General features: G+C 43.6%; 1 long non-coding RNA gene across 1 annotated transcript; it reads left to right on the top strand.

The window, feature by feature from the left end:
- The first annotated feature begins 405 nt into the window (after window positions 1–405).
- Window positions 406–19,183, top strand: LOC149521717 (uncharacterized). Its single transcript, XR_016347793.1, has 3 exons — window positions 406–998; window positions 12,739–12,897; window positions 19,048–19,183. It is a non-coding gene; the product is annotated as an uncharacterized LOC149521717 (long non-coding RNA).
- The last annotated feature ends 1,998 nt before the right edge of the window (window positions 19,184–21,181 follow it).

Here is a 21,181-nt window from a genome sequence, read left to right as displayed (position 1 = left end):
GGCTCGTTCAAGGATAAGAGGCTCGGGGATGCCAGGACTACAATTCCCAGAAGTCACCACGCGGGTCAGCCATTTTGCGCGTTGCTAGGAAACAGAGACGCCCCTGGAGGAGGAGGAGGAGGGAGCAGGTGAGGTCAAGTGTGGTAGGGTGGGGAATAAATAGCCCCTGTGTTGGGGAATCCTAGGAGCCGTGTACTGGACCTTGTAGGGGGGAGTTGGGGTGGTGAGTGGGGGGGGCACAGAGTTTGACCCTCTTTCCCCACCCTATCAAGTCAGTTACAAAATGGATGCAAAGAAATGGGGCTCAGTCCAGAGTTTTAGCATAAATGGGGGAAGGGAGACAGTCCTCCAGGATCTTTAGGGGCTGTCCTCATGCTGCAGAAGTTACACAAAGTGACGTGATGCTGCCTGGTTGTGCCCCAACAGCTGCATTGCAACGTGCAGGTGCACCCCGCTTTCAAGGAACGATGTGTGAAACACGGGACAAGGTTATTCCCAAAAGGATGATACCCACCCTGCAAAGTTTATTTACAGACCTACTCTGGTATCCGTGTCTGAGCCGTGGACAGATTATTCTGGAAGTATGAGGCAAGGGGCATGATATTGGGCCAGGAGTCAAAATGGGCCAGCAAGATGGCACAGTGATTTGGAGGCTGCCATTTGGTGCTCTAGAACCTAAGCATTCACTTTAAAAAAACTCTAGATCTTATGGATGCAAGCACAAATGAAAATGTTCAAACAGACATGGTGTCTGCAGACAGACTACAACTATATACCAGAAGGGATATATTATTCACCACCTGACCAAGATGGTAATATGCTCGGGGAGATTAGAGAGGTTAGTAAGATAAAAATCAATAACAATGTGGGATTTCAATGATCCCCATACTGACTGGGTATATGTTATCTTAGGACAAGATGCAGAGATAAATGTTCTTGACACCTTAAATCACTGTTTCTTGGAGTGGCTGATCCTGGAACCCACAACAAGAGGAGAGGTAATTCTTGATGTATTCCTAAATGGAGCAGAGAATCTGATCCAAGAGGTGAATAGAACTGGACTGCTTGGTAATAGTGACCACAGTATAATGAAATTTAACATCCCTGGGATAGGAAAAACACCACAGCAGCCCAACACTGTGGCATTTAATTTCAGAAAGGGGAACTACACACAAATGAGGAGGTTAGTTAAATAGAAATTAAATGGTACAGTTTCAAAAGTGAAATCCCCACAAGCTGCATGGAAACTTTTAAAAGACACCATAATAGACGCTCAACTTAAATATATACCCCAAATTAAAATGCATAAAAAGAAAACCAAGAAAGTGTCACTGTGGCTAAACAACCCAAAAAAAAAGCAAAACAGTGAGAGGCAAAAAGGCATCATTTAGAAAGTGGCAGTAAATCTTAGTGAGAAAAATAGGAAAGAGCATAAACTCTGGCAAATGAAGTGTAAAAATATAATTAGTTAGGCCAAAAAAGAATTTCAGGAACTGCTAGTCAAAGACTCAAAAATTAATAGTAATTTTTTTCAAGTACAGCAGAAGCAGGAAGCCAACTGAACAACAATGGGACCACTGAATGGTTGAGATTCTAAAGCACTCAAGGATGATAAGGCATTGCAGAGAAATTAAATTAATTCTTTGCATCAGTCTTCACAGCTGAGGATGTGAGGAAGATTCCCAAATCTGAGCCATTCTTTTTTGGTGACAAATCTGAAGTACTGTCCCAGACTGAGGTGTCATTAGAGGAGGTTTTGGAACAAATTGATAAATTAAACAGTAATAAGTCATCAGGACCAGATGGTATTCTCTAAAGAGTTTTGAAGAAACTCAAATGTAACTTATTTAAATCAACTTTTTTACAAAATGTCTGGAGGATAGCAAATGTGACACCAATTTTTAAAAAGGGCTCCCAGAGGTGATTCTGGCAATTGCAAGCCGGTAAGCCTGACTTCAGTACTGGGCAAACTGATTGAAATGATGGTAAAGAACAATATTGTCAGACATATAGATGAAATAATTTGTTAGGGAAGAGCCAACATGTTTTTGTAAAGGGAAATCATCCTCCAATCTACTAGTATTCTTTGAGGGTGTCAACAAGCATTTGGACAAGAGGGATCCAGTGGATATAGTGTACTTAGTTATTCAGAAAGCCCTTGACAAGGTCCCTCACAAAAGGTTCTTACGTAAAGTAAGCTGTCATGGGATACGACGGAAGGTCCTTTCATGGATTGATAACTGGTTAAAAGATAGGAAACAAACGGTTAGAATACATCTTAGTTTTCAGAATGGAGAGAGGTAAATAATGTGTCCTTCAGGGATCTGTTCCATGATCAGTCCTTTTCAACATATTCATACATAATCTGGAAAAAGGGGTGAAAGTGAAGTGACTAAATTTTCAGATGATACAAAACTACTCAAGATAGTTAAGTCCCAGGCAGACTGCAGAGCTACAAAAGGATCTCTCAAAACTGAGTGACTGGGCCACAAAATGGCAGATGCAATTTAATGTTGATAAATCAACGCACATTGGAAAGAATAATCCAACAAAACTAGGACCAAGGAGTCCAAATTACCTGTTACCACTCAAGAAAGAGATCTTTGAGTCATTATGGATAGTTTTCTGAAAACATCCACTAATTGTGCAGCAGTAGTCAAAAAAGCTAACAGAAATTGGAATAATTAAAAAAGGATAGTTAATAAGACAGAAAATATCATATGGCTTCTATATAAATCCATGCTATGACCACCTCTTGAATACTGCATTCAGATGTGGTCACCCCATCTCAAAAAAGATATATTGGAATTGGAAAAGATTCAGAAAAGAGCAAAATTATTAGGGGTATTGAACAGCTTCTATATGAAGAGAGATTAATAAGACTGGGACTTTTTAGCTTGGAAAAAAGACTACTAAGGAGGGATGTGACTGAGGACTATAAAACAGTGACTGGTGTAGAGAAAGTAGATAAAGAAATGCTGTTTACTCCTTCTCATAACACAAGAACTAGGGGTCACCAAATGAAATTAATAGGCTGCAGGTTTAAAACTAGCAACAGGAAGTATTTCTTCACAAAACACACATTCAGCCTATGGAACTCTCTGAATACAATACTATAATAGGGTTAAAAAATGAACTACTGTAGATAAATTCATGGAGGATAGGTCCATTAATGGCTTTTAGCCAGAATGGGCACATATGGGCTGTGTCCAGACTCCATGCCTCCGTCGACGGAGGCATGTAGATTAGCCAGATCGGAAGAGGGAAATGAAGCCGCGATTAAAATAATCGCGGCTTCATTTAAATTTAAATGGCTGCCCCGATCTGCCGATCAGCTGTTTGTCGGCAGATCGGGAGAGTCTGGACGCGATGCCCCGACAAAGAAGCCTTTCTTCATCGACACAGGTAAACCTGGTTTCACGAGGCTTACCTGTGTCGATGAAGAAAGGCTTCTTTGTCGGGGCATCGCGTCCAGACTCTCCCGATCTGCCGACAAACAGCTGATCGGCAGATCGGGGCAGCCATTTAAATTTAAATGAAGCCGTGATTATTTTAATCACGGCTTCATTTCCCTCTTCCGATCTGGCTAATCTACATGCCTCCGTCGACGGAGGCATGGAGTCTGGACACAGCCATGGTGTCCCTAGCCTCTTTTGGAATGGATCACTTGGTGAGTACCTGTTTGGTCATTCCCTCTGATTTATCTAATGCTGGCCGCTGTTGGAAAGCAGGTTACTAGGCTAAATGGACTTTTGCTGTGACCCAGTGTTGCCATTCTTATGTTTCTTATGTTCATTTAACCATTAGCTCAAAAGCAGTTAGGGTACGTCTACATAGCAGGGCTAAAGCCAAAATAAGCTATGCAACTTGACCTATATCAATTGTGTAGCTTAAGCCAAAATAGCTTATTTTGGCTTTTGATGCTGTCTACACAGCAGGAAGTCCGAGAAAGAGCACTCTTCCTCCGACGTCCCTTACTTTTCATAAAATGAGGGTTACAGGAATTGGAGTAAGAAGTCCCTCGGCTTGACATTATTTTGACATTATGTCAAAATAATTGCTTGTACTGTAGTCGCTGACTATGTTATTTCGGAATAACATCAGTTATTCTGAAATAACACTACTGTATAGACATACTCTTAGGCTACGTCTACACTGCAAGCTTCTTGCGCAAGAATTGTTTTACGGAAGAGTTCTTCTGCAAAAGGTCTTCCACAAGAGCGTGTCCCCAGTGCCATGTGCTTTTGCGCAAGAGTGTCCATGGCAGTGTGGATGCTTTCTTGCGCAAGAAAGCTCTGATGGCCATTTTAGCCATAGGGGTTTCTTGCGCACGAAATTCATGTTGCCTGTCTACACTGCCTTCTTGTGGAAGAGTTCTTGCACAAGAGGGATTATGCCTCGTGGGGAGAGGAATAACTCTTCCGGAAGAAGCCCTGTTTTCTGACGCTGTACTGTAAATTTACTTGCGCAAGAACGCGCGTGCAGTGTAGACACCCGGCAAGTTTTTGCGCAAGAACAGCTGTTCTTACGCAAAAAGCCTGCAGTGTAGACGTAGCCTAATTAGAGAAATAGTTTCAGTGCCTAAAATGCAAAACAAAAAATCAGTCAGAGAGAGATCTCTTTTAAGTACATATCTTGAGAACAAGGCCGAAGAAACTTTCACTCAAAAAGATGCTGCTGCTGCACCTTGAGGCACTACTAGAGCTTCATGCACCCAGAATGAACATACAGTACAAGCCATGGCATCTTGCTCTGGGAACATGAGAAAAGGTAATATTTTGCATTTAAACTTTTTGGGTTTTAATTCTGTTTGGAACTTAGACACCATAAGTGAAAGATGATTTATAATAACAACTTCAGATAAACAGATGCACAAAGTAAACAAATGAAAAGAGCAAAAAAGTTTTCCTTTTCTGTTAACTTCTTGCATGTATATTAACCATACAAGCAACAAATTTTGAGATCTTTCAATGTGACAATGCCTCTTTCAAAAGAGTTTTCAAATATTTAGGGGGGGGTCTATCAAATATTGTAACGGGTTGTTACTAAACCATACTGTACAGCCCAGCATTTTGACTTAATAGTGCTGTATTACCAGTGTCCTGACATATTTTTGTTCGATCACATAATTAAAAAAGCCAGCAGTCCCACACCTGTGCCAACTTCTTATTCGTTTCACCAATTATACACGTAGAATGACTTCATAGTCAGGAAATACCTATCTCCTCTTCTCTTTTCTGTGTTGTGGTTTGCATTATAGTTTGGTAAATATATCACCATGAGTTCAGTCTGCAGTTTCTTGATGATTTTGTGACTTTCCCATCATCCCTCTCAACAAGTTTCACAAATAAAACACATGGGTGAACATAAAACACAACAAAACTCAGGTGAAACATCAAAATTAGTACAGAGATCTAATATATATAATAAACAGTCCTTTAAAACCTATGAATAGTTTATACAATCTCACAACTGACTACATTTTTCCAAGTACAAAGGCTTTGCAAAACTCAGCATCATTTCTGTGCAAGGCAAGATATGTCACTTACCTGTTTATGTATGGAGGGAAAAATTGTATGCTGTTTAAATGTGGCATTAGAGTGTAACCCTTTTGTTGGGTAGGACCGGCAGCAACCAGGGCTGGGTTCAATATCTAGGGGTCCATTTCACACAGAACTGGCTTGAGCCCCCACCCAATGGCCTAGGAAATTCACACACCCCTGGGTGCCTCTGAGAGGCAATGCTTCCCCACTCGCAAGCACAGAGTCTGAGTGTAGAAAAGAAACTTTAATGAAAGAGAGAGAGAAGTCACATGGCATTAACTTGGGAAAATACCACAAACAGAGTTAATTCGCCTCCCCTCCGCCCTATGAATAACCGTCCCAGCTCAAAAGGATTGAGCAAAGTCTTTTGCCTCTTAGGCTCACTAGTCCAACAAGGTAAGGGTTCCATTCACTTACCCAAACTTTCTCTGTACCCCACTTCAAACGCCCCACTTACAGCTCTGTCTAGTCAATGCAGACCCTGACACATCATCCTGATGACTTCACTCCTTGGCTACATCTACACTGGCAGCTTCTTGTGCAAAAACTCTTTTGCGGAAGAGTTCTTGTGCAAAAATTATTCCACAAGAGAGCGTCTACACTGCTATGTGCTTTTGTGCAAGAGCATCCATGGCAGTGTAGATGCTCTCTTCCGCAATAAAGGTCTGATGGCTATTTTCAGGGCTCGCCAGGTGCGCAGTTTCGCGCCGTTCTGTATTCTGCGCATGCACAGATTACTCTGCGCCGGCTCTTCCGGGTCGTAATCTACTCCTGTAAGGAGGTTTAACGGTAGTTCAAACTAGGATCTTTAATTCGAACTACCTAGTCCGTGCTGCGTGTAGCCTCGGGCAGGTAGTTCAAACTACGGGGCATTTAAAAATGGCGGCACCTGGGAACATGCAAATGAAGCCCGGGATATTTAAATCCCGGGCTTCATTTGCAAGTTCGAATGCCTACATTAGCCACCCTATTTCGAACTAGGGTGGCAGTGTAGACATACCCTTACAATGATGGTGTCTCTCCTGCAAGCACTGGTGTAATATTTAACAGTTTCCACATTTAGGGGTAGCATGATTTGTGACCCCCACAACAGCCCAAATTAGTTACAATACATCACATTCCATTCCAACAACTGATCCTCCATTAGTCCCGGCTGAATTGGATTTACATAACCACATCTCAGATTCCTTCCGTATCCTGGCATGAGCTGTATTTACATATCAACAGTTAACAGTTAATTATCTTGCAGAGCTAAACAATTTGAGTGAGCACACCCACCCCCTAGGGCAGCTCTCTCCTTTTAGCTGGTTGATAGCAAGCAGTAGTTTAGCCCCTGTTTACAAGAGAAATATATTGATAATTTACAAGGTAGAAGAAAATCTATGCTTTGGTAAACGTACCCAGTTCTATACATTTTTCTGCTTTCATAACTCAGACCAGCATCTCTCTGAAATAAAATTGCTGGAAAACTTTCTGGATGTTGACACTGCAATGAGAACACTAAACATCACCCTTTTTAACACCAGAATTCCCATATTCAGTATTGCTATAACATTTTAAAATTAGAATAGGGTTCTTTCAAGCTAGCTATATGATCATGGACATAAGTTTAATCAGCTAGCTAGAGCAGATTGAGTAGATGAACTGAGCATGCAGTCCAGTTAAATTCTGCAGTGATCTTTCCAAATGAAGATAGTGGAAGATTACGTCCTTTTGTGTGCAATATATAAGCTAATAGGCATTCTGTGGCAATTAACTAAATCTGTCTGTATTTACAACATTTTGTTTTGCAAAAATAGCCAATGTATTTATAATACTTATTATTAAAATAATTCTATAGTGGTACTGTACCGACTCTGCCACTCTGCCTACCAAGGTTTATCCATGTAACATGTCCAGGTGTTTCCTCAAGATGTGGAAAGAAAACACCTATATTACTACAAGTGAATTAGATGGAAGATGAGATCCCAGATATTGAACTATATTTATTAGGCTTTGAAAAAAAAGGGAGCTTTGGCTACAGCAAGAAAGTTTTCTTGACTTTTTTCTTGATTGTATCCCTGTGCTATTTCTAAATACACGATAGCATCTAATACGTACTAGGATAAAGTTTTCATTGTGAGAAAGGAAGGTGCTTTTTCTACTGCATGTAGGTAATATTTTATTGTACTAGAATTAAGTCTTGTATCACTTCTGCACTATTTCATTAAATAGGTCTGTTTTTCCTACTTTTTATTATTTGTTGCTTTCTATAAATTTACCAATAAAGTATCCTTTCATTTATGACTTCTGTAATCATGGCTCAGAACTGTTAAGTGTACAGTCATTAATAGATATCTCTATGTGTGTGTGTGCGTGTGTGTGTGTGAAAGAGAAAGCGAGAGAGAGAACGAGAGACCTTGGATGTGGCAGAGCCAGAGGAATGCAAGTCTTTAGTGTATGGCTTGGTCTACGCTAGGACTTTATACTGAATTTAGCCACATATGGTGGATTTTCTAAACGATGTATCCACACTACCAAGCCTGTCACACTAACCTTAAGTACCACTGAAGTCATGAACCCATAACCGCCCACTGCAGTTTTGGTCCTAGTGGGCACCAGGAGCATAGCCCAGAATGCAAAGCTATCCATGGTGCATCTCTCTCTGAGTTGACAGAAGGCTCCCTAATGGAGACACGTTACTTTGGACTTTATCGTATTATTACTCACAGTGAGTATATGGACCTTCAAATGCAAAATTGGTTGATCAGAAATCAACCATAAAAGGTTCGACCTTATTTTGAAGTGTGGAGACATAGCCTTTGTTCTCTGATGCAAAAGAAACTGTGTCACATACAGGACTACAGAAAGGCTGGGAAAGTCAAAGAGACCCAAACAATATACAATAAGCATGGTTACATGTGCAGTAGTTATTTTAGATAAGCAAATTACTGTATGCAGTGATTAACTTTACAGAAAGATACCACATAAAGACATTATGTAATATTGTAAACGGCAGCCTAATGCATAACTTCATTTTTTTAAACCTAAGAGTCAAAATACCAGCTTTTAAATGGATGCTATTAGAGTCCTCCTGGACTACTGCCATTCTATGCAGGCAGTAAAAGGTTTCTTCACAGAGATTCAGCTATACTGTGCAACTGAGAGGCTTGAAGTATGATCTTTATGATTTTCCTTCACCTCTCCAAATTGCTTGAGATTAGTTTTAGGGTTGCCAGGTGTCTGGTTTTCTACCAGACCATCCGGTATTTGCACCATCTGTCCGGTAGAAAAAAATCAGAAAATACCAGACATGTGCAATGTCCGGTATTTTCTGAATTTCCGGCTGGGCACTGGATGGAAGCCTGGCGGGGGAGCGACTGGGAGGCGGGGACAAAATTAGAGCCCTGTGCTGGTGTGCAAAAGCCAGGTGGGGCGGGGCGGGGCGGGGCGGGGCAGGGCCCGGAACTCCCACCCACTCCTCCCGCCCAGCTTTTGCACGCAACCAGAGGCTGACAGCACCATAAGAACAGTAGAACAGCCATACTGGGTCAGATCAAAGGTCCATCTAGCTCAGTAACCTGTCTGCCGACAGTGGACAGCACCAGGTGCCCCAGAGGGGGTGGACTGAAGACAGTGATCAAGCGATTTGTCTCCTGCCATCCTTCTCCAGCCTCTGACAAACAGAGGCCAGGGACACCATTTCTATCCCCTGGCTAATAGCCTTTTATGGACCTAACCTCCATGAAATGATCTAGCTTCTCTTTAAACTCTGTTATAGTCCTAGCCTTCACAGCCTCCTCTGGCAAGGAGTTCCACAGGTTGACTACGTGCTGTGTGGGAAGCTGCAACCCATTATTAGTTTTAAACCTGCTACCCATTAACTTCATTTGGGATACATCTAAACTACATGCCTCCGTCGATGGAGGCATGTAGATTAGTTTATTCGAAAAAGGGAAATGAAGTAGCGATTTAAATAATCGCGGCTTCATTTAAATTTACATGGCTGCCGCGCTGAGCCGACAAACAGCTGATCAGCTGTTTGTCGGCTCAGCACACTAGTCTGGATGCTCCCCTGCCGACATAAAAGCCCTTTATTGACCTCCCCGGTAAACCTCATCCTACGAGGCATAACGGGAAGGTCGATAAACGGATCAGCTGTTTGTCGGCTCAGCGTGGCAGCCATGTACATTTAAATGAAGCCGCGATTATTTAAATCGCGGCTTCATTTCCCTTTGCCGATCTGTCTAATCTACATGCCTCCATCGACGGAGGCATGTAGTTTAGACACACCCTTGGTGTCCTCTAGTTCTTCTATTATGGGAACTAATAAATAACTGTTCTTTATTCGCCCTCTCCACACCACTAATGATTTTATATACCTCTATCATATCCCCCTTCAGTCTCCTCCTGGAATGAGGTGTAACAGGTAATTCGAACTAAGGACTTAGTTCGAATTACCGTTTAACTGCCGCGTGTAGCCGCGGGCAGTTAGTCTGGACTAGTGGCATTTAAAAATGGCGACTGGACGGGAACATGCAAATAAAGCCAGGGACATTTAAATCCTGGGCTTCATTTGCAAGTTTGAATGCCTACATTAGCCTCCCTACTTCGAACTAGAGGCCTAGTGTACATATACCTTAAGATATTCTGTGTCTTATTTTCTATCCCTTTCTTAATAATTCCTAGCATCCTATTTGCCTTTTTGACCACCGCTGCACACTGTAGAAGTTTTCAGGGAACTATCCATGATAACTCCAAGATCTCTTTACTGATTTGTCATAGCCAAATTAGCCCCCATCATACTGTACGTATAGTTGTGGTTATTGTTCCCAATGTGCATTACTTTACACTTATCCACATTAAATTTCATTTGCCATTTTGTTGCCCAATCACTCAATTTGGTGAGATCTTTTTGGAGTCCCTCACAGTCTGCTTCTGTCTTGACTATCCTAAACACCAATCACGCCCCGCCTCCCAGCTGGGAGCCTCTGGTTGTGTACAGCAGCCGGGCGGGGGGAGTGGCTCCCAGCCCCTCCCCTGCCTCCGCCTGACTTCTGCTCGCAACTAAAGGGTGAGCCTGCCAGGGGTGCGGCCCGAAGGACTCTGGCTGTGGCTAGTGGCTGCACCCCACCCCCAGCCAGGTCTGCTTCCCGCCCCCCCTCCTCCGGGCCCCCCTCTCCTCCTGTCGAGCCCGCGGCCCCTGACCCCCCCAGCTCTGCTTCCCGCCCCTCCCTTCCTCCTGGCCAACTCCACGGCCCCCCTCCCCACCACACTTCCCCTCTCCGCCAGTTCTGCTTCCTGCCCCCAGGGCCGACTTATCCATTGGCACAATAGGCACAGTGCCTAGGGCCCACGATACTTTTAGGGTCGAAGAAAATGTTTTAATTTTTTTTCTCACATCAGAAAAAAATGAAACTTTTAGGGCCCATGAAAATCTATTAAATTTTGCCTAAAACAGAAAAGAAAAATGTCGAAGTATTTAAAGTTATATAAAAAATAATTTTAAATATTGATATTTCAGGGCTCGCCGAACTGCGGCGAGCCCCACTCGCTAGCCGCACTGTCTGGTGATCTGTGCATGTGCAGATCATTCTGTGCATGTGCAGATCGCCCGAACCCGGCTCTTCTGGGTTGCAATCTACTCGCCACACGTGAGTAGATTGCATTATTTGTCGAGCCCTGGATATTATTATGGTGGGAGGGACCCACAAAGGCAAACGTGCCTAGGGCCCACGAAAGTCATAATGCGGCCTTGCCCGCCCCCTCTCCTCCCGTTCCCCCCCTTCTTCCCATCTAGCCCCACGGTCCCCGAACCCTCCCACCAGTTCTGCTTCCCGCCCCCCTCTCGGCCGGTTCTCCCCCTTCCCTGCCCCCCGCCCACGATCAAGTGTGTCCGGTTTTTTGGCGGGGTCTACCTGGCAACCCTAGTCTTGATCCCTAGAATTTTACCTGCTAATTATATTAGGCTGCCAGTAAATCTACTTACCTGACACAATTTCAAATATTCACAGTGATTCTCTTAACTAAAAAGTGCTTATTTCTTATTAGAGACACATGGAGGGTAAGGTAATATCTTTTATTCAACTAATTTCTCTTGGTGAGTTACACATTTTTGAGCTTACAGAGAGGTTTAATTTCTCATTGGCAAGTTAGATCAGCAAAGCTAAAAGACTAGCTTTCACGTCTTGATTCTCCTTTCTATTGCTTGCATCAGTTTTACTCTGGTGTAATTACATTGATTTACACTAGTGGAAAGGTAAATCATATCTTCAATATTTAAGAAAAATCCTCACTGAGTTATTGTTAAGGGTCTGAAAAAGGACATATCAAACAATACCTGCCATTTGGCAATGATAGTTTGTGTTTTGTAATGTATTTGTTCATCCTGTTCTCTTCCCTCAAAATTATTTGAGTGACATATAGTTGGGCATGCAGGCAGAAAACTATCACATTTTAGCAGGAATGACGTACATACCCCATGTAAAAATACTGGTAAGGGTTGCAAGTCTTTATATCTGGTCAAGAGAATCCATCTCAAATTGCCGTAATTTTGTGGTCCACTAAGCTGGCAACTGAATTTCTGTATCTCAAACAGGGAAACAACTTGACATTTCTGGCATGTACAGGTACCCTTGGGACGACTAAATTACATATTGAATTTGATAGAACTGGTTTGATTTTTACCAAAAATATATACATCAGACAATTTTGCAGTCATATATATCTTACATTTCCCACTCAAACTGAGAATTGAGAGGTATGTATGAAGTTATCTTACTTTACTTCTGTTGTATTTTACAGGAGAAATCAGAGAATTCCCAAGAGTTCTTACTCTGCACTTTTCAATCAAGCCAAGAGATATTATTCACTTACTAAGAATTTGAATTAAAACCTGTGTGTTTATCTATTCATATTGACTATGATAGAAGAATGTAAACCAGCTCCTAAGAAAAGTGATGAATAGTTGATTTAAACAATTAATCCAGTCTTTCCAGTTGCTGATTGTGTTTTAGATAAAATGAGAATATTTTTGGATCAGTTTTCATAAAACATCTGGATGGCTTGGGATCTACCTTTTCTCATATTTACTCTACTGCTGAACTGATGACAGGATTATCAGTGCCCCACTGGGTGTCACATATACACAACTTGGCTCAGCAACTGTATTTTTAATTACAACCTGTCTGTAAAATAGACTTTCTCATAATTGCAGGTCCAAAGTAGTTATCAAGAAAGGAGCATGGAATCAGGAAGGAAGAGGAACTGTTATTTCATGGTGTATTTTGAAGATTTAGATCAGGAAAAAAAGGGAAATAAAACGGAGACTGTGAGCATCCAGAAGGCATTTCAGAAATTCAGAAGAAAACGTCAGGTAGGCATGATTGATTGGTGTCTAATTTATGTTGGGGGTTGAGATTAGTAATCCAGATATTACTTCTAGTCTAGCAAAGAAGAAAAGACATCTAACAAAAAATGATTCAGTGGTATGGGGATGTATGTGGATGTATGTGTGTGTATATATGTGTGTGTATGATATGTTGGTATTAAGTAGAATAATAGAACTAAAGTACCTTTCCCCCCCAGGACAGAATTTCCTTGTTTAAACTTCTGGCAAATTTTTAAATTTTACAATGTAAAATTATTAGTAGAGATTATTTATATTTGAAATATTTGTATGTGTAAGTAGTTTTTTTCAATACTATCCCAAACCTAAAGGAATAGAAATTTGAGAACTCGATCCTGCACCAGGCAAGTGTGAAGGTTGAATATAGAAACACATGAAAAAGTTAACAAGCAGTGCAGGAATCCTGTGTTAATGAAAGTACAACTTTACAATGGAAGTAACTCGTGCCTAGTGATAGAAGTAAGGTGAAAATGGGGAACACATTACTGTGTGCCTCCTGATGGTTAAGTTTATGTCCATTCAAATATGCCCACTATCTGCCCATGACCTGTCCCTTTTTGGGTTATATATCTATAACTAAGAGGACTATTATGTAGGGAAAGTGAGTTTTATTACTGCTTAGCGTAGAGGTCTGTGTCGAGTACTTAACCTTACTTGTTCATGCGTGTATAGCCTGTTGTAGCAAGAATTCAAGAATCTTGTGCTTGCAGGGTTAAGACCTCTAGGTTGCTGATTTGATGGACATTTCGAGAAGCCTTATGTTCTATTTACAATCAGTTTTATTAGCTATAAAATGTATTGCCCCTAAAAGCCCATCACTGCTGGTTTTCTACTGCACTTACTGTATTATTGTTTTCCATTGACATCAATGGAATGTTAGGATATACAATCAACTGGTCAGGCCTGTTTATCTCATTAGCTATTGTGTGTGGGCACAATCAAGACTGGAATTTTTCTGGTGACACATGAGCGTCTTGCCTCATCATGGTACTTTTTTTTTAAATGTGGGAATAAGGAAAGTTGGAGGAAGAGTGCTCTATTTCAAAATAAGATACGCAACTGATGTAGCTCAATTTGCATAGCCTTTTTCAGTTAAGCCCTGCTGCGTAGAAGCACTCTAAAGGTACGTCTACACTACAGTGTTATTTCGAAATATCTAATTTCAAAATAGTTATTTTGAAATAAGATATTTTGAAATAACGTGTCTACACACAAAATGGATTTCGAAATTGCTATTTTGAAATAGCACGTCCACACTGAGTGGACACTGAATCATATTTAAGGCCACCCGGAACCAGTTTCGGCAGGGCATCAGGTCAGGAGTTACTTTGTGTGGCTGCTGCCTGAGGCTATCTGAGGCCTGAGCTTAAAGGGACTCCCCTCCTTCCCGCCCCTGGACAGCCGGTTCTCAGCTTTCCCTGCTAGCTTGCCTACCTCAATGAGGGATAGCAAAGCATTTTTTTCTCTGCATGCTCTGGTTGCCCTCACTTGGGATACCACAGCACTCTGCAGCATGGAGCCAGAGCTGCCCCTGGGCACTCTGGTGCTTCTCTTGGATGCGTTGCTGTGAGCTTGGCTGCACTTTCTGCAGGCTGCCACCCAGGTGGTGTGGTCCATCAGGGGGCTGTCAGTATCCAGGAGGCCCTGCGGGAGAGCTTCCACCCTGAGGAGCACTAACAGTCTCCCTGGTGTGCCCCACTGGGGGCTTGTGTCTCATTCCTCCCTCACGTCCTTCCACTTTCCCCTCCCTAACCCCCCTTCCTGATGTCAAATAAAATGCATGTATTATCATGAACACAAACTCTCTTTATTTAACAAAACTGGGGGGGGGGGTGAAACTCTGGTGAGACTGGGGAAAAGAGGAGGGGGAAGGGAGGAGAGAAGGTGGGAGAGGGGAGGGGGAAACCTGGGAGGAGGGAGCTGGAAGGGGAAGCAAGGGGAACAAAGGGGAGGGGAAGCTCAGGGCTCAGGGTTGGGAGTCTCGCCGGACCAACTGTCTCCCAGCACTGCAGGTGCGGAGGCCTCGGCGTCCCCGGGGGGATGGGGAGGGGATGGAGGGTGTGGAGGGAGAAGTGGGAAGGGGAGAAGGAGTGGGAGGAGGAGCAGAAGCTGGTGAGGCAGCAGGCGCCGCACCAGGGTCTGCAGGTGCTGGCAGATGGCACGGCCTTGGGCAAGCTGCTTCCACCGGAGCTGCACGTCTTCTTGCATCCAATGCTGGAGGGTGCGGTGCAGGGCTCGCAGTGCCCCCAGCTGCTGCTGTTGGTACCCCTCCACTGCATGGGTGGTCCTGCGGAGCCCTTGGGTGCGGGAGCATGTCCTAGGTGGTGTGGTGCACCCTGCACACGCAGCTGGTGCGGCTGTGGAGAAACAAGAGAAATGGACAGTTATCCCTGGGGACACAGTGGGAGAAGCCCAGCCCCCCTCTTCAAGGTGAGGATGATCGTTCCCTGCACCATCAGAGCCGATGTGCTTGCACAGAGGCCATGTTCCGAATGTCCTGCTATCCCCAAGAATGGGAGCTGCCCCGAGACCGCACCCATGCCCCTGTGTGTGTGTGTGTGTGGGGGGGGGGGGAGAGATGTCACCTGCCTCTGTGTAGAGTGGCCTTGTGGAGGGAGGGCATCCTGCTGAGTCCCACCCTGGAGTCAGGAGAATGTCATGCCTCTTCACACATGCATGTGGCTAACAGGGTAAGGCCCCTGTATGGCAGCCAGCGGGGCCACATGCCCGGGGTGGCATGGCACATACTCGCACATGCACATGTCCGTGGACAGCAAGGCCCACACGCGCAGTCCCTGATTTCTGTTCCCCTCTCCTTCCCCCTCACCCCCTCTCCCTGCATAAGGGGACAGTGATGGCACTCACCTGTTGTTGTCTCCCTGGCCTCAGATGACACCGGCAACAGGTCTGCTGGAGCAGCTTGGGGGTCCTGGCTGCTCAGCACGCTCCGTCTGGTCTGCTGCAGCTCCTGGCTCTCTTCCTCCTCCTCCTCAATGTCCTGGTCAGGGCCCTCTGCCCCAGAGTTGACAACCACCTGGGGGGCATTGAAATAGGGGCAGCTTGGTGTGTGTGCCCCTAGTTGGGAACTTCCCCCTGTGGCCCTGGCATATGCCTGCCGAAGCTCTTTTATTTTCATTTGCACCTGCTCCTGGGTGTGGATGTGGCCTTTGCTGGCCATGTTGGCAGCTATCCTGCCATAGACAGCCACATTCCTCTGTCTAGTGTGGAGATCATGGACATTGGAGGATTCCCCCCAAACCTCAGTGAGGTTCATGATCTCCACACTGGAGCAGGAAGGCGCCCACCTTTTCCGGCCCCTGGCAGGCTCCTGGGAGCTGGCAGACTGCTCCTGGGAAGTGGTGGAGGGCTGGCTGCTGGTGGCTTGCTTGCTCATGTTGTGGGGCCACTGGGTCAGGGGCAGGACAGACTGTTGGGCTGGCAGGCTTGGAGGTGTCACAGGCACTGTGGCCTGACTCTACACCTTTAAGGGCTCTGGGGTTGGGGGGGGGGAGAGTAGGTTTTTTTGGTTGTGACCAGAGTGGCCAGAAGGGCACCCTGGGAAGGGCTGGATGCCCTCTATTTTGAAATAAGCGTATACACAGCGCTTATTTCGAAATAGCAATTTCGAAATTGGCGCTATTCCTCATGGAATAAGGTTTACCAATTTCAAAATAAGCCCTCCGCTATTTTGAACGGCTGTTATTTAGAAATAACTTTGCTGTGTATACATACCTTAGGGCTACGTCTACACTGCAGGCTTTTTGCGCAAGAACAGCTGTTCTTCTGCACAAACTTGCTGGGTATCTACACTGCATGTGCGTTCTTGCGCAAGTAAATTTACAGTATAGCATCAGAAAACAGGGCTTCTTCCAGAAGACTTATTCCTCTCCCCACGAGGAATAAGCCCTTTTATGCAAGAGCTCTTCCACAAGAAGGCAGTGTAGACAGACAACATGATTATCTTGCACAAGAAATCCCTATGGCTAAAATGGCCATCAGAGCTTTCTTACACAAGAGAGCGTCCATGCTGCCATGGACACTCTTGCACAAAAGCACATCTCTTCCACAAAAGCACATGCCAGTGTGGACACACTCTTGTGGAAGACCTTTTGCACAAGAACTCTTGCGCAATACAGTTCTTGCTCAAGAAGCCTGCAGTGTAGATGTAGCCTAAGTGTATACCAGAGCAAGGTATATAGAGCCCACAAAGAACCTTTATAAGAAGCTGGAGAGATTACACTAATTTCTTAAAGACCTAAATGGATTTGGGAATCCTAACAAGAAGATTAGTTCCCTCAAGTAGTGTCACTGTGATACTGTAAAATCTTCTCTGAAACAGTCTGAAATTGAGTATTGCAGAAGCAAAGCATTGCATTTAGTTGTATCTCCACCTAGTCACAGCTCCTGACACAATTATTTCTGTGCTCTGCTTTTCTTCCATGCCTTGCTACAAGTGTATCCTAGAGCAGAAGATCCCACCTTAACCCAGTATGCTGATTGTCAGTGTTTACTGTGTATCACTTAAGAGTGGAACTTCCCAGATTTCATTGAAAAGCTATTTTTGGCGACATGAAATTAGATGGACTCAAGCTACTTTGTCAGGTGCATCATGGCAATACCTGTACTCAATGTAAGCCATTGTAAGGTATCATTTGCAAAAGCAGCACACACATAGTACACAGTTACAGTGGCAACCGCCTGATAGAGAGTCTTGGCTGTTGAACTATTTGGCAGCATTGGAGAACATTTATTTTTTGTAGAAATGTGGTCTTAGAAATGTGTGACCTTAATTCTTCCAACATCCAGCCTGAAACAAAATATATTTCCCCTCCCATCTCCATAGAAAGTATTTTGTTAAAGCTATAGGCATCAACTGAACGGTTCTCATTTTCAAGCCTCCCCCCCCCCCCGCCAAAAAAAAGTGGTCTTTTCCAGGCAACAACTGTATGAACACATGGACAAAAGCAAACTTAGCTGCCCTACTCTACCAGAGATCAAAATCTCAACTACAACTCAAACAATTCTTCTGCCCCTGAGATAGCTGTGAGATAATCTCAGCAGTACACCTTAAACTTCTGTTGGGGATCAAAGCAAGTTTCCTTCAAGGACATCCTTGGCACAAACTGAAATAGGCTACTGCAATTTCACCCTATCCATCTGCATTTATCATGATTCATCTTTCATCTCTCTCTATTCAGTGCCTCCTTCACAGAGCACTGAATGCTGTGAGGCATAGAAAGATCAGCTTGAAATGTGAGTACTTACAGATTTCCCTGAATGAGCAAAAAGAATGCTAGAAGTGTCTAGAAGAGATGTTTGATTGGCTCTTGGATTAAAAAAAAAAGAGGAAGGGAGAAAACAAAATAAGAAAATCTCTAACCCTGCAGAGCATTCATCAGATTGATTGTTTCTAGTGAAAAACACTAAAAAGGAAGTAACGGGGAAACAGATTTCCTCAACAGGATTTCCTTCCAACAGGCTTCTAGCAGCTACTGAAGTTGGGTAATTTAATAGGTTTGGATTTATTAAGCACAAAGTCTGGATTTACTAAGCATGAAGTTTCTACCATGTATCAATCTGACTTGGGGGTTAACTTTTTCTTTTCCTGAACAAATAGTTGATAATCTGTAAAAATGCCTCTCTTACCTGGGAAATTCATAATGAATTTCAAGTAATATGTGTAAAGCTATATACTGAGAGTTTTCTATTCAATGTGATGGGCATTTGTGCCCCTTTAGCACCACTATAAAATGGTATTTTGCCCCTCCACCCAGTTTTCAGGAATATCATCATATGACATTTGTCCTTCTCTAGTTCATGTTTCCATGGTGGATGCCACCAGCAAAGCAGAGGAGGACTTAAGTTCCTGATATTTCTAAGAGCAATTCAACTAAGAATTATGCTAGCTCCAGAATTTGAATTTTGATTTAAATGGTTCAGTTTTGGCAAGGAAGATTCTAGAAGTAACAGGACCCGGTCTAAAATAAAAATAGTAAAAAACAAAACAAAAAATCCCAAACCCACACAAAACAACCACAAGATTGGTGAAATGCCACAAAAGATTTTGTTCAGGAGTAGGATAAAGCTTCCATAAAATTGAATGCAATTTTTTTTCAGAAACAGAACTGAGTCAGGCAATCATCTCATTAGGAGCCAGTATAATAGCAGAAATACCTGAAGGAGGCAGAAGAATTTTAATGTGGTACGTAGAGATACATTTACAACTTGTGGGATTAAATTAAGCAAATGAAACTTTAGGCTGAGTTTCAGGGAATGATTCCTGACAGGTGGTGGAATAATCTCTGAGGGGAAGTAGTGACAGTTCTGTCACTTGGGATCTTTAAAATCAGATTGGGGGAAAATAACCCTAGAAAGCACTGTAGGCACTCTCAGTCCATAATCTGAGGTTCTGTTGTGTTTCTGACATCTATGATACTGTCCTTCTCGAGCATCTTGCTGTCACTCAGACAGCAAGAACTGAAGCACTTCAATAATAATTATCCCTGTCAAGAATTCCTCCTCCCCTTTCACGAAATAATTTGATCTTTTAAGTCAGAGCTGCAAATACTAGCCCATGGGCCAGATCCGATCCATCAAGGTATTTACTTGTGCCTCTGCAGGTATGGGAGAATCACAGCTCCTGTTGGCCACAGATTGCTGTTCCCAGCCAGTGGGAACTGTGATCACCTGTACCTGTGGAGGTGCAAGTAAAAATAGCGGTGATGGCTCACCAGGGGCAAACACTGGTGAACTGCTGCCGTTTTACTGCCTACCACTGTTTTAAGTGGTTGTTGAATGTCAGATGTCCACGGAATCCACACATTGTATCCTCAATATATTTGTCTATTACTAAAAGCCACAATGTGTAATGAGCACTTTAATTGCCCACTCTTTAAACTGTAAGCTACCCCTCAACAGGAGCTGTGCTTTGGGTGAACCAACAGGACAATCTTACATTTTTTTCTATATACAGGCAGTCCCCGGGTTACATGGATCCGACTTACATCGGATCCCTACTTACAAACGGGGTGAGGCAACCCCACACTAGCTGCTTCCCCCCAGCAGACCAGGGAGATGCAAAGCTAGCGCCGCCCCCCAAGCAGACCAGGGAGACGCGGAGCAGCTTTTCTCAGCAGACACCTCAGCTTGAGAATAAAGGACTGAGGGAAGTGAGGTGTGGGAGAATAAAACTGAGCTCTGGAGAAATGTTTGGCTAGAGTTTCCCCTACAATATGTACCAGTTCCGACTTACATACAAATTCAACTTAAGAACAAACCTACAGTCCCTATCTTGTACGTAACCCGGGGACTGCCTGTAGAGGCTTTTGAAATGTGAAAAAGCCAAGATAATATCCTAAACTTTTTTTAGGAATCTGCATATATCCGTAGAGCAGATATCTTGAGTGTTACTCCTGGGGGGAATACTGCACCATTGTGAAATTCAGAATTGTGCACAAATTGGCTATGTTTAGACTGGCCCCTAATTCCGGAAAAGTCATGCAAAGCAGGTAAGTCAGAATAGGGAAATCCACGGGGGATTTAAATATCCCCCGCGGGATTTAAATAAACATGTCCGCCGCTTTTTTTCTGGCTTGGGGAAAAGCCGGAAAAAAGCGTCTAGTCTGGCGTGATCCTCCGGAATAAAGCCCTTTTCCGGAGGATCTCTTATTCCTACTTGAATAAGTAGGAATAAGAGATCCTCCGGAAAAGGGCTTTATTCCGGAGAATCGCGACAGTCTAGACGCTTTTTTCCGGCTTTTCCCCAAGCCGGAAAAAAAGCGGTGGACATGTTTATTTAAATCCCGCGGGGGATATTTAAATCCCCCGCGGATTTCCCTATTCTGACTTACCTGCTTTGCATGACTTTTCCGGAATTAGGGGCCAGTCTAGACGTAGCCATTAAGGCCTGAGAGACCATAGGTACTGTATATAGCAGAAGCTTGTTTCCATTTTAGATCCACTCCCTCGCTCTTTTAGATGTTCCTAAATTTATATAATCTACCTTTTGTCAACCAGTCTAATTGAATTTTTGACTTTTCAAGCTTTATAAATGTAACCCATCCTGTTCGCTAGCCCAGTGTGAGGTTATTCAGCATAGGGGAAGCCTTTGTGGGAGGCTAGGCCTGAGGCTGCTTGGTGTGCTCTGTGTTGTGTATATTGTGGGTGTATGTGCACCTCAGACCAGACCCACTCAGATAAACCACCAGGAACAGGTTTTATTCTGTAAAAAACATTCATTCTACAAGGAATA

Source organism: Pelodiscus sinensis, chromosome 24 (genome assembly GCF_052426305.1).
Source record: "Pelodiscus sinensis isolate ZL-2025 chromosome 24, ASM5242630v1, whole genome shotgun sequence".
Taxonomy (NCBI): domain Eukaryota; kingdom Metazoa; phylum Chordata; order Testudines; family Trionychidae; genus Pelodiscus; species Pelodiscus sinensis.
Note: the sequence above shows the minus strand (reverse complement) of the source record. Positions and strands in the feature narration are given on the sequence as shown.